This window comes from Terrapene carolina, unplaced genomic scaffold (assembly GCF_002925995.2).
Source record: "Terrapene carolina triunguis isolate 2854851 unplaced genomic scaffold, T_m_triunguis-2.0 Scaffold68, whole genome shotgun sequence".
NCBI lineage: Eukaryota > Metazoa > Chordata > Testudines > Emydidae > Terrapene > Terrapene triunguis.
Window position 1 is genome coordinate 21043009 of NW_020664419.1, and position 12304 is coordinate 21055312.

The 12304-nt window shown below is 42.8% G+C and overlaps 1 protein-coding gene and 1 long non-coding RNA gene across 2 annotated transcripts in view; one reads left to right on the forward strand and one right to left on the reverse strand.

The window, feature by feature from the left end:
• LHFPL3 (LHFPL tetraspan subfamily member 3) overlaps window positions 1–12304 on the forward strand; it is a 416025-nt gene that overhangs the window by 350653 nt on the left and 53068 nt on the right. The gene's annotated exons all lie outside the window — the stretch shown is intronic.
• Window positions 8380–12304, reverse strand: part of LOC112112547 — an 83542-nt gene continuing 79617 nt past the window's right edge. Inside the window, exons 3-4 of the long non-coding RNA XR_003369657.1 lie at window positions 10729–10904; window positions 8380–10181 (exon numbers count right to left, since the gene is read on the reverse strand). This is a non-coding gene — a long non-coding RNA (uncharacterized LOC112112547). The remainder of the gene's footprint in view (window positions 10182–10728; window positions 10905–12304) is intronic.

Below are 12304 nucleotides of genomic sequence, written 5' to 3' on the forward strand. Positions count from 1 at the left end.
TTCAATTGAATTTATCATTCAAATTCTCATGGTTTTATTTAATTGTTAAATCACCTACAAGAGTATGAGTAAGAGTATTCTACAAAGGTGTGAATTTGGGGCATGATTTGCTCCTCACATATATTTGTGTAAATCAGGAGTGATTCCACTGAAGTCCATGGAATAAAAGGTGTGTCTAACTGGCGATGGTCAGTTAGTGAAAGTAGAATCCGGCCTTAATCATTTGTTTTCCTCTCTGATCTGTTTCCTTACACTTGTCTCTACTTTCAAGAAAAAAGTCAGGAAAAGTTTGTGTCCGGATTGCCTCATGGACACCTCTCCTCTTCACAATTGTACAGACCACCTCCCCTTCCATTTGCAATGGCACAGTGTCCCTAGGGCCACTACAGCAGTTGCTTTCAAAGAAAAGTAATATGAGGAAAGTATGTGATATATTTTTAGCTTCTTTTCATATGATTTAGGACCAGGAAACAAGGTGGAGAGCCAGCATCATGAGACAGACAAAGTGGACCTCCAGCAAGTGCTCTGCACCCCACTGATGGACTACAAACCACAGTTTGAAAGCCTATGATGTGCTAGAACAGTGTTTCTCAAACAGTCAATTGCAATCCCCAGAGGAGTCACAAAAGGCAATCAGAGGGTCACAAGGCATTGAAAATTGTATTACCATCTAAAGCAAAGAAAATGTTGCTTCTCTGCTCCTCACATACCTTTACCCTTCAAGGGCAGGTGTTCTCCAACAACCTCTTGAAGCACGCACACGAATTATGAGGTTTATCATTGTTAGTGTTGATACATTTTGTAGCAAGTTGTTTCAATCTAATTTTCTTTTTTATTATTTGTCTCTTACCAAGGGTAAATGTATTAAAATCTGAAATGCAGTTCCATGATGCAATCCCTTTTCCATTGGAGAGGCCAAGTGTAGGAGTCAATCTCTGCAAGCATTTTACAATGAGATTGACAATTTAAAGGAATTAGAAATAGACACAGCCAGTTTCAAAGAAGGTGGAGATTATTGTCTTGCTGCAGTTGACATCATAGGCACTTTCTTTTAAGCCTTTGCACTCCTTAAAGTAAGTTGCTGTAGGTTGAAAAATTTAAAAATGTACTAGAGAGCATGTGTCAGATGCTACAGCACCACAATAAATGTACCAATTAAGAGGCTGAAGGGATTGACTCATGAAGAAAGATTACAAGAAGTTGCATAGCTTTGCTAAACAGTGACTAAGTGAGGATATAACTCTTGTATGCACTTGAAGGTCATTAACACCAAGAGGAAAAAGAATTGTTTATGGGTGGCCACAGGAAGATAAATAGGAACAACAGAGTGCAATTAAAGGCTAGGCTTGCTGGCAATGGTGAGACTGGTTAGTTTGCAAAATAGCTTCTCAAGGGAAACTGTTTAAGGCCCATTGTTGGAATCATTTAAAACGGGCTTAAACAAAGCTTTAGAACTTCACTGTAGGAAACACTGCTACATTGGCTGGGGTAGAGGACATGCTGCATACCTCCTCCATCTCTAATTTCTGGGGTTGCGTGATTTAGTTTAGTATTTTATCCATAAAATACAATGGCCCTGATTCTCCTCTCACATAAAAGTAGTTTGGAGTAGCTACACTGAAGTCAATCAAGTAATACTTGCAAAGACCAGAGAGCATGTATCAGATGCTATGGCACAACCAAAACACAATGTAGCAATTAAGAGGCTGGAGTGATTGCCTCATGGAGAAAGATTGTAAGAAGTTGCCTAAGTGAGGATATAACTCTTGTATGCACTTGAAGGGCATTAACACCAAGAGGAATACATTCAAAAATGTTTCACAATTGATGAAATAGGACACAACAGATTGTGGTTTTTGGAACCAAATCCTGGCACTGGTTCCACAGCTAGATAGGCTTCCCCATGTGTCTCTGCTGCACAAGGGGCCAGCCAAGGACAGGATTACAGGGGGCTGTGCTCAGGGCACACACCCCTGCATGGTGAGTTCTAGAGAGAACTCCTGAATGGCAACATAGATTCACAGAGTTTAAGGCCAGAAGGAACCATCAGATCATCTTGTCTAACCTTTTGTATATCACAGGCCACTGAATTTCACCCCTTACCCCTGTATTGAGCCCAATGACTTCTGTTTAGCTAAAGCATATCTTCCAGAAAGGCATCCAGTCCTGCTGTGAAGACATAAAGAGATGGAGAATCCACCACTTCCTTTGGTGAAGGTACTTAGAGACTGTAATCCTTTTTCTTCTGATAAACTAAACAGATTGAGCTCTTTAAGTCTCTCAGTATAAGGCATTTTCTCCAGCCCTTGAATCATTTTTGTGGTTCTTTTCTGCACCGTCTCCAACATCATTTTTGAAAAGTGGACATCAGACCTGGGTGCAGTATTCCAGTACTTGTCTCACCAGAGGTAAAGTCACCTCTCCTATTTATTCATCCAAGGATTACATTAGCCAAGTGGTGCCCAAACTTTTTCTGTCACGCCCCCCTTACCAGTACTAGAATCTGTTCGCACCCCCCCTCCATTACTGCACAGACAAAACTTCCTCAGCAGAGGAGCTTGGGCTGAAGGCGGAGCTGGAGGCAGAACTGGGGCTGGGGGAGTAGCTGGAGCTAGAGATGGAGCTGGCCTGGGTGGCGGAGAGGGAATGAGGCAGAACTGGGCTGCAGTGGAGATAGGGTGACCAGACGTCCCGATTTTATCAGGACAGTCCCGATTTTAGGGGACTTGTCCCGCGTCCCGACCTTACATCGGTCGGGACGCACTTTGTCCCGATATCAGGGGACCGTCTGGTGGAGGATGCAAGCCGGCGCTGCCCGCGCCACTCACCTCTTCTTTCTGGGCCTGGGGCAGCGCAGCTGAACTCCTGGTGCTCGCCCGCCGGCCGGCAGGAGCCTGCAGAGTGCTGCAGCCTCACTCCCCAGGCACACACAGAGATGGCGAGTAGGTCTCCACTGTGTGCTGCAGGGGCGGGGCTTGTAGGCGCCGGCAGCGAGCCGCATCGGCAGCGAGCCCCCCCGCCCCTGCCCCTCTCGACCCGCGCGACCTTAGGAGTCAGAGGGATGGGACCTGCCTGCTGGATGCTTCCTGGGAGCCGCTCCAGGTAAGGCTAGCAGTGCCTGGGACTCACCTGGCCCCCTGGCAGGTCCCTCTGGCGAGGGGGGAGGGGTCTGCGTGCTGCCGCCCTCCCTCCCCTAGGGGGGAGGTGGAGACGGAGCGGAGGCAAGCTGGTGGGGGGGGGGCGGGGCGTGGAGCTGCCGGTGGTTTCTCAGTGCTCCGGCAGTTTTTTTTGTTTTTTTGTTTTGCTCCGCCGCCTGCTTGGTTTTTTTTTTTTGCTCTGCCACCGGCTTGTTATTTTTTGCTCCGCCCTCCTCGCCCCCCGCGTCCTGATATTTGACCTCTGTCATCTGGTCACCCTAAGTGGAGAGGCACTGAGGGCAGAGCTGGGTCAGGAGTGGAGCAGGGGCCTGAGTGGAGCTGTGGTGGGGGCAGAGCTAGGCTGGGGACAGAGCAGGGGCAGAGCCAGTTCTTTTAGGAGTGGTGATGCTTTGAGAGAGTACAAAGAATGCTCTTCCTTAGATGCCTGACTGCTTTGTCTTGTTCACATGTTCAGGGTCAAACTGGTCACTAGATTTAGGGTTGGAAAGATATTATCCCCCAGGTCTGCTTGGCAGGGACCTTGAGGGATGCTCACTTTCCTCAGTTGCCATTCAGGTGGTCCACGGATAGTTCCTTCTAAGGTGCATGCCTGGGCAGCCGCGCACAAGAGAATGAAGGGCCACCCACCTAATTAGTGGAGCCGTGTAGGCGTGGCTCCACTAATTAGGTGCCTGGACACTGGAGAAGACGCATATGTAAGGTGAGGTGGTGGCCTTGGGGGGAATAAAGGATAGGTGGGAGGGGGCAGTGGGGTGAAAAGAGGGGGTGGGGGGAATTTGGGACATGCAGGGCTGCGGCGGCCAGAGAAAGAGGTGACTTTCCCCAGCTCCAGGGCTGCGGCTGCTGGGGAAAGACAGCCCTCCTTCCCGGCCTCAGCTCTGTGCCTGTTGTGGCAGGGGAGAGACCTCCCTCCTTCCCAGTCCCAGCTCAGGGGCTGTTGTGGCGGGGGAGAGAGGGCACATACATCACATTAGAAAGGTAAGACTACTGATATTAAAATAAGAGTTGTGTGCTTTTATTTGTAGAACAAAAAAACCTTAATTATTGTTAAGGTTTTTTTATATAGTGCTTTTATCCAAAGCGCTTTACAATAGTTTGGCTAACTGTATAAACAACATTTGGAAAGATCATTAAGTGGTTGCCGAGACCCTCAGCAATTTTCAAGTGGTCCGCGAAAAAAAAGTTTGTGAACCACTGATCTAATCAATTCCCTGCCATTGCAGGGGCCTTGGGCATTGGTAGCACCTCAGTCTTTCCTGTTCTCTGCCTATGGCATGCAACAGTTTGGTCTCCTGTGGTCAAGCTAAAGTCATTAGGGTTAATATAGGGCTATCTGGGTGAAATTGAATGACCTGTGGTATGCAGGAGGTGAGACTGGATGATCTAATGGTCTCTTCTGGCATTAAATTCTATGAAACTATGAAACTCGAAGGTGCAAGTTAGCCTGGTCTACTGATTTAAAATGTTTCTCTCTAGTAGATGTTGTCTAACATCCTCCTCATTTACTAATGGACTGGAAAGAACTTTATCATCCTCATGTAATAGAAGATCATCATCTTGCTTCTTTCTAAACACAGAACAGAAATATTTATTGAACACTTCTGCCTTTTCTGCATCATTAACAATTTTACCATTTATTGCTAGGATTTCTTTTGTTCCTAATATACTTAAAAAACTAGTTATTGTCCTTAGCCCTGCCAGCTATGGATTTTTCCTTTATATCTTTAACTTCCCTTATGAGTTTTCTACATTTAATAACTTCTAATTTATATTGATTATTTAATTTTCCCTTTTTCCATTTGTTGTTATAGTGCTTTTTTACTTCTAACTGCTGCCTTCACTTCACCACTGAATGAGGATGAACCAAAGTTATCCTCTCTCTTGTTTGTGAAATTGTAGCTCTGTAACTCTGAACAAAGAGCTGGAGCACTGCAGAAGCTCTGCCAGCTCTTTGGTTGCAAAGGGTTTCCAGTTACCAATTGCCAACCAGGCTGCCCGCAGGATCCACCCTGAGTCACAGAGTAAGCCACTGTCAGAACTATAAGATCCCACATCTCCTGACTCAGTCTTGTGTTTCAGAGTGGATACTCTTCAATGGGATCAGATTTACCTTGTATAGAGCTGGATGTTCATTTTCATTTTCACTATCCACCTATAGGAAAGCTGCCATTATGAAATGTAATTAGGTGTTGATGACCACCAAACTGATATAGTTAAACAAAAATCATTGAGTAGATATGTTAAGATTGCCAGATAGGCAATAAGGCTAGTTTCTTAACAGTCTGTTCCACCCTTGTATTGAGCTGTGACACTCTGCGTTTGTTTCCCAGAGCTAAAGAAGAGCTCTAGTGTAAGCTTGAAAGCTTGTCTCTCTCACCACCAGAAGTTGCTCCAATAAAAGATATGACCTCACCCACCTTGTCTCTCTAATACTGAATGACTGTAAGTTACATTATTTGGTCTACAAGTGTTGGCTGTTACTAAGAATGAAATTTCCCTTTAGTCCGTAGACGCTACTTTGCTTATCATTGCTCAAAATACTTTATGTTGCAATTTTGTCTTTGAAATCTGCAGCTTTTAGAGGTTGACCACATTTAATTAAGTCTATATTTCTCTTGAGGAGATGAAGGAATGCACTATCTGCATCTGAATTACAGTACCAGCTATACAGATATAATACACAAACTAAGCTGGGTGAATGAGGGAGCATGGTAGCTACTTCACCCTCAACTGTGTATTTATATCTTTTACAGGTACCATGTTAAATTGCTGCTTGTACAGATGGCATAAGTGCCCCTAAACAGATTCAGGCAGAAGAATACCTGGGGGAATATGAGTAACTACATACATTAGTTTGCAATCAACATGCTAAACTTGGCTCTCACTTACACCCACATGGCCCCGCTGAATTCACTGGGAGTTGTGGCCCTATGCCAGGACTGAATTTGGTTCAGTTATTTACCTTTAAGTTTTTTAAAATAATTTCTTACTGTGTTTGCTAATTATAAATGCTCAGCATGTGGAGAGTTTTGTGAACGCACTAGTGTGGCAGGTGGGAGCTAAGACTTGTCTGGGAAAGGGAGTAGGTGTGACACTCAAGCTACCCTTTTTCAAAAGTCGTTTGTTGGTGAGCACACTGACTACAGCGTCCCTGCAAGCATTATGCCTGCTCTTACCCTACGCAGCCACAGATCCTGATCCTGAGAGGTGCTGTCATCAGCTCCCATTGGATGAAGTGGGAGTTGCTGGCATTCATCAGCCCGAAGGAGGCACCTAGCATCTCCCATGGTCAGTCCTCTCTGCCTCTGGCAGTCAGGTGGTACAAAGAATGTACTGGCTTTATGTGTGAGTAAGCGATTGATGGTGCCCGCCAGTGGCTAGTCCACACAGAGGATAAGGGGCCTACCAGTAGTGCTAGCTAAGGGCATGCTTCTTTAGCTTAACTGGCTTTTGTGTGGTTTTTAAGCTAATGTCATCCCTGGCTCTCCAGCTGTGTGTGGGATTTATCTAGTATTGGTGGGCCTGTGTCTAATAGCACTTACACTGGTTTTAAACCAGTGTAACTCTTGATTTATACCAGTGTGAGATCCTAATCCATCCCCAAGTCTATAGCAGTCTATAGCACACTAATTTACTGTGGTGTGTCCCTGGTTCTAAGAACCTTAAGTTGGCCTTAAATGATCTTTTTTCCCCTAGGTGAGACCTCTTTTATACAAAAATTTTGTTTTAAAACTGATTAGTCATGATTCCCTTCTGGTCTGAATTACAGATAATATGGAGAAGCATAATGCTAAAATCCGTTTAGATTAAAAATGCCATATTATCTGTTCCACAGCAGCTCTTTTCTAATTATGCTATATTATGCTATAAATTACTCTATAGATTTGTAAAGCATGACTTGGAAGCATTATATATCCTGTAAGTGCTTTAAAATTAATTTGTTCTTGAATGTGTCCATGTATGAATGAGTTTGGCATAAGCCTTTCAATTTTATGCTCCACTACAGAAAGTGTACAAAGTACAAACTGTAAATCACCCTCTACATTTACTAAGATGGCTGCTCAGCTATGAAAAGAGTCTATCTAACTATTTTAAAGAAGATTTAGATGCAAAAATAATAATGTGTGCAGTGGAGTTAACATGCAGCTCTGGGACATTTCAACCTAAAACACTGCGACTAGTGAAGTCCCAGCAGGGTGAAGCTTCCCACATGTTTTGACTAGGTTGCAAAATGACAGGTAGAAATGATGTAGAGGAAGAATTAGACCCCAGTCCTGCCATGAGCTCCATGTTAGTGGAGTCCAGCATTCACATGGAGCCCAGCTAGTCAGTGGGCGCATGTGAAACACATTGTAGGGCTGGGCCTTAGTTTGGAGTGAGGTGATGTATGTCGGCTGAGTCTAAGTGCCTGCTGCGGAGAGGTGGTGAGCAGTGAGCATCCTCCACTCCCATTGAGATCATTGACCGCAATGTGTCATTGAACTAGATGGGAGTTAAGGGACCTCAGCATCTCTCCGGATGGGACCCTGAGAGACATCTGGGGGAACAACATTAAAAGGAAATAAACTACTCCCTGCCTGATCCAGCTCCTATGGATGGAAATGGTAGAGCTCCTATTGACTTCAGTGGTGCCGTAAAGGGCCCTTTGCCTCTTATGTTGTTGGTCAGATTAATAGTTAAAATCTGAGTCTGAAATGTATGTCCTATAAGCAAACAATGAGTCTTCTGTTGTGAGGGGAAGAACTGTTGGGGAACAGATTAAAAAATATTGTATGTTGGCTATAATGACCTGAATGGCTTTTAAATATTAAAGAAAATGGAAGGATTAAGTAAAAGAAACCTCTTCTGATTGATTCTGCTAGAAGATCTTGAAGAGACAGGAATAAGAGCAGTTGGGAGAGGAAATAAGAAACCTTTTTTTTTTTAAATTGAGTCCTGATGTTAGCACTCATAATATACTTGTACTAGTCCATATATTAAGAAATGGTGATGGATGTTTCCACATCCATTAATCAAATGAGTTATATAAGGCTCATAAATTGTTTGGAAATGAAAAGGGATATGTAAAGTAAGTAGTATTAAAGCTATTTTTTCAAAATAAGTAGAAGCTCTTCTTTCCAAACTGTTTATAATAAAAGTATAACAAGAATAGGCATATACATTTTTTTCAAAAGTAGGTAAATGTTATTCAAAACATTACAGCATCATTTTGTACCATTCTTAATTTTAAAAGGGTTCTAATTACAAATTCATTCATACCTATTATATATGTACGCATTTCAAAACACAGCAAACCTAGTAAATTATATAATCTAAAACTTGACACTTAGGGAATGTCTACACTGCCCCACAGTTTGGACTAAGGGGGGTTAAATAGCGCTGCCTACCAAAGTTCTGTGCTGTAATTCCTCTGTATGTACGTGAATGCAAACTAGGAACCTTTTAGTTCAATGCCTGCAGTGTCCAGTACTGTAGGAGAGTTACAGTACAACACTTTGAGGCACGTTGCTATTCACACCCCTGTAGTGTTGACCTGCAGGGCAGTGTACACGTGCCCTTAGATTTGGTATGTTTCTCAGTCGGGACTTGATATATGTGCTCAGTGTTAGGATCCCTAATGAGTACTATGGACTGGTCTCTTATAATCCAGCCTGAGGAAGGGGTACGTACTGCATAGCTGCTCTGCTCCGGGAGTAGGGCAGGAACACTAAGCATCACAGTCTGGTCCCTGCTTCCCCTATGCTCTAGAGAGGCAGTTGTGGTGTGGATTACTTCAACCCTCGGTGCTGCCTCCAGTGTGTTGACTGGTATATTGGGGGCAGTTAGTCAGTATCCCGTGCTTTAGAATGTAAGCTCCCAATCTTGCAAAGCATTTAAATACATGCTTCAATCCATCCCTATTCAGCAAAGTGTTTGAACACAAGTTTTTAAGTTCCATTGACTTAAGAATGTGTTTAAAGTGAAGCCTGTGCTGAAAGTGCTTTGCTGAACATGGATGGACGGTTGAATTGGGAGCCTCAGAAGGGTAATGGGAAATGCTGTGTACTCCCAGCCACATTAAATCAATTAATAACATTTTTGGTGAAATTACCAGGTCTCTCTGGTAATTTTCATGGGATCTTTAGAAGTCCACAAGCATATGTAGCCCCAAATTCTGCCTTTGGGGATGCACATAGGGCTTCCATTGATTCCATTCAACTCTGTGCACATACAGGGTCAGAATTTGGCCCATAACATCAGGAGGATGGCAGTAGCTATGGGTTAGGTCTGAGATGCCCGGATTTCTAGACCACAATATGTATGAGTAGCCCCACAAAGCCCAAAAATCCACAGATGCAGGAGGTACTCAGGGATGCCATTCATTACTATTTATTTTTGTAATGCTGTGTCCACAATGAAGTGATTCCCAGAGTTCTGCCTGTCAAAGTGGTATTTGGGAGACTGACATCACCATGTCTTCCCATTGGCAATCCGCATGGCAGCGTCCCTCTTGGAAGCACCGGTTTCAAGTGAGACAAATCTGCAAATGACATTACAGAAATGGGCGGCCTACTGCTTCTGTTTAGGGATAGCTCCAGTAACAGGACTATAGTGAAGGATGAGTGCCTTTATATTTGGGGATTACTCAAAATGTCTTGAATCAGATCGACCCAATTGTATGTGTCTTCATAATTTACTTTAAAACCAAAGTAAAGCTAAATTCAGTTATTAGGTTGTGTGAATCTTAATGCTGACCTGAGCACAAAAGCCTACGTGTGCAAATAGGACTTGGTCCTGTGCTCCTCATTCAGCCAGAACTTTCATTGATTGCAATAGACGTGCTGGACTGAGCCCATATAATTTGATTTATAGTTTATTTTGGAATATGATTTACAGTCAACCATAGAGAAGAGCAAATAAGATGGCCTTCAGGCCGAAATTCAAGAAAGGAAATCACCGAGTTGTTTGGAGGGAGGATGAGATTTCCGTATAGGCGAGGAATCCTTAGAAGTACAAATGAGAGAGCGATTTCCTGTGGAAAGTCTATAAGATGGGGAAAAGGAGGAGAAGAGAGGAAGTCAGTACTGGAGCAGTGAAATTAACAGAGAGGGAAGTAGGTAGATCTAAGGGTAGAAAGGTGGGGTGGCCTGTTTCATGGGGAGTTTGGAAAACCAGGTGCTAGTTTTGAATTAGATTTGAGATGGATAGGAGGCCAGTGAAGGTGAGAGAAGGGTGACATGGTTCTGTTTCATGGAATTGGAGAGTACTCTGGCCACAGCATTCTGGACACTGTGAATTTAAGGGACAGGGATTTAGGGAGACTAAAGAGTTACCTTAACTGAGCAGTCAAGATGGGAAGTGAATAAGTATACAAATAAGGCTTTCAACAGAACATCAAGGTAAGAACAAATAATATTATTCTATTAGTCTAATAGGCAGATCCTAATGCTGGGTGCCCTCAATTCCGTTGGAATTGGAAGTTGAAAATGCCCAGCACCTTGCTGGAAGCATCCAGCGCCTCACAGGATCAATCCCTAACACAGCAGAATAATATTTATATATTGCTGAAGTACATGCATATTGTACTCACTGATGTCAAAGTAGCCTTTCACCATAACTGCTACTCATTTGAGAATCTGTGGGTCATTCATTCACTGGTAGTTTGAAGGACAAGATGAAAGTGTCTCTGATGACCTGCTGTTGAAAATCTTCAAAAACATTTCAAAGGCAGGCTTCATTTTAGGAGATGTTCATGTCTGAAAAATACTAAAGAGGGTATTGTTCAAGAGAAATGTGCTAACAGCTCTACTCTAAAATAGATAAATTGTATAGTCTGATGTATTGTTAAAACTCTCTGGATATTACAAAAATAATAATATCTCTGGATATTAAAATTTTGTTCTGTAAACGTTCATCTGACAGTTCTAGCCTCTGTAGAAGTTTCCAAAGATTCAGATGATGTACTGCTGAGTTATCATCATCATCTACTGACGCAGAACTCTCAGCCTCTTCATCTAAATATATGCTTCTATTAATTGGTACAATATGTAAGAGAGGATGCAAGGACTAGATTAATTTACAGGGGCTGTGCTGTGATGTATAATTTTAAGCAACTGCATCTCATTCTCAACATAGCAAAGATTTTTTTCAGTTAGTGATCTGGCACCATTTCATATGTCTTGTAGGAGTATTTGCACTTTGCAGAAGTGTCAATTGCCATATTTCCATTAACTTTCCACCGTCCCCTCACAGATGGAACTATTTCTTAAGATTAATAATAGTGCTTATAATAAAAATGCTTATCCAAAAACCCTCTTCCTTTAATTTTGTAAATCATAGATAAATTAGAGTGATCCGATGGGTTAAGTGCAAATGAATCACACATGATCCTGGGAATTTAGCAACTGAATCAATTATTTTCCTTTTGCTTATGCTGTGGTTATTATAAATAACCTCCATGCTTAATCAGTGGAGACTTAGTCTATTAATTAAGAAGACACAACAGGGCATGTTTTATTGTAGTATTAAATCCTACAAGTTCCCATAGGCGGGGTGCCATCAATACTTCTAGACGGGTATTATTACTCTGATATACATAGTGGAGCATTTTATTGGCATCACTAACGGATGTTTTGTTGTTGCTTAAAAACAACAATAAACAGATTTACACCAATGTGCAGAGAACTGAGTTAGACCCTCTATATCTTATTTTAGAGACAAGAGCTTCTAATAAATGTAATTAATTCCCCCTGTGGTCCTAAGCACAGGCGGCCTTCAAAACAATGACCACTCCAAAACTAGACTACATTTTTGTTTGCTTCAGTTTGACTCTTTTTGACCTGAGCAGCTAGTCAAATTTCAGGGCCTGGGGAATGTTCCATTTGGGAGCAGAAATTGGGAGACTGGTATTTTCTTTGATGCAACTTTGTTTATTTACAAGGAATGTACAAAGTCCTGCTTCTCCAAATGCAGGCGGAACCGAGAACAAAAGGAGCAGTTTCTTAGCTTCCAGCCCCTGAGCCTCTTTAGTTAACATCAGATCCAAAAGCTCCCTTTCTAGCTTTTTTCAGAGTCACACTGAGCTCACGGGCTCTGCTTGGCTGTCTTGCTTTCTCTGCCTCTCTGTGTGTTCTTTTCTGTTCTCAGTTTCTGTGTGTTCTCCCTTC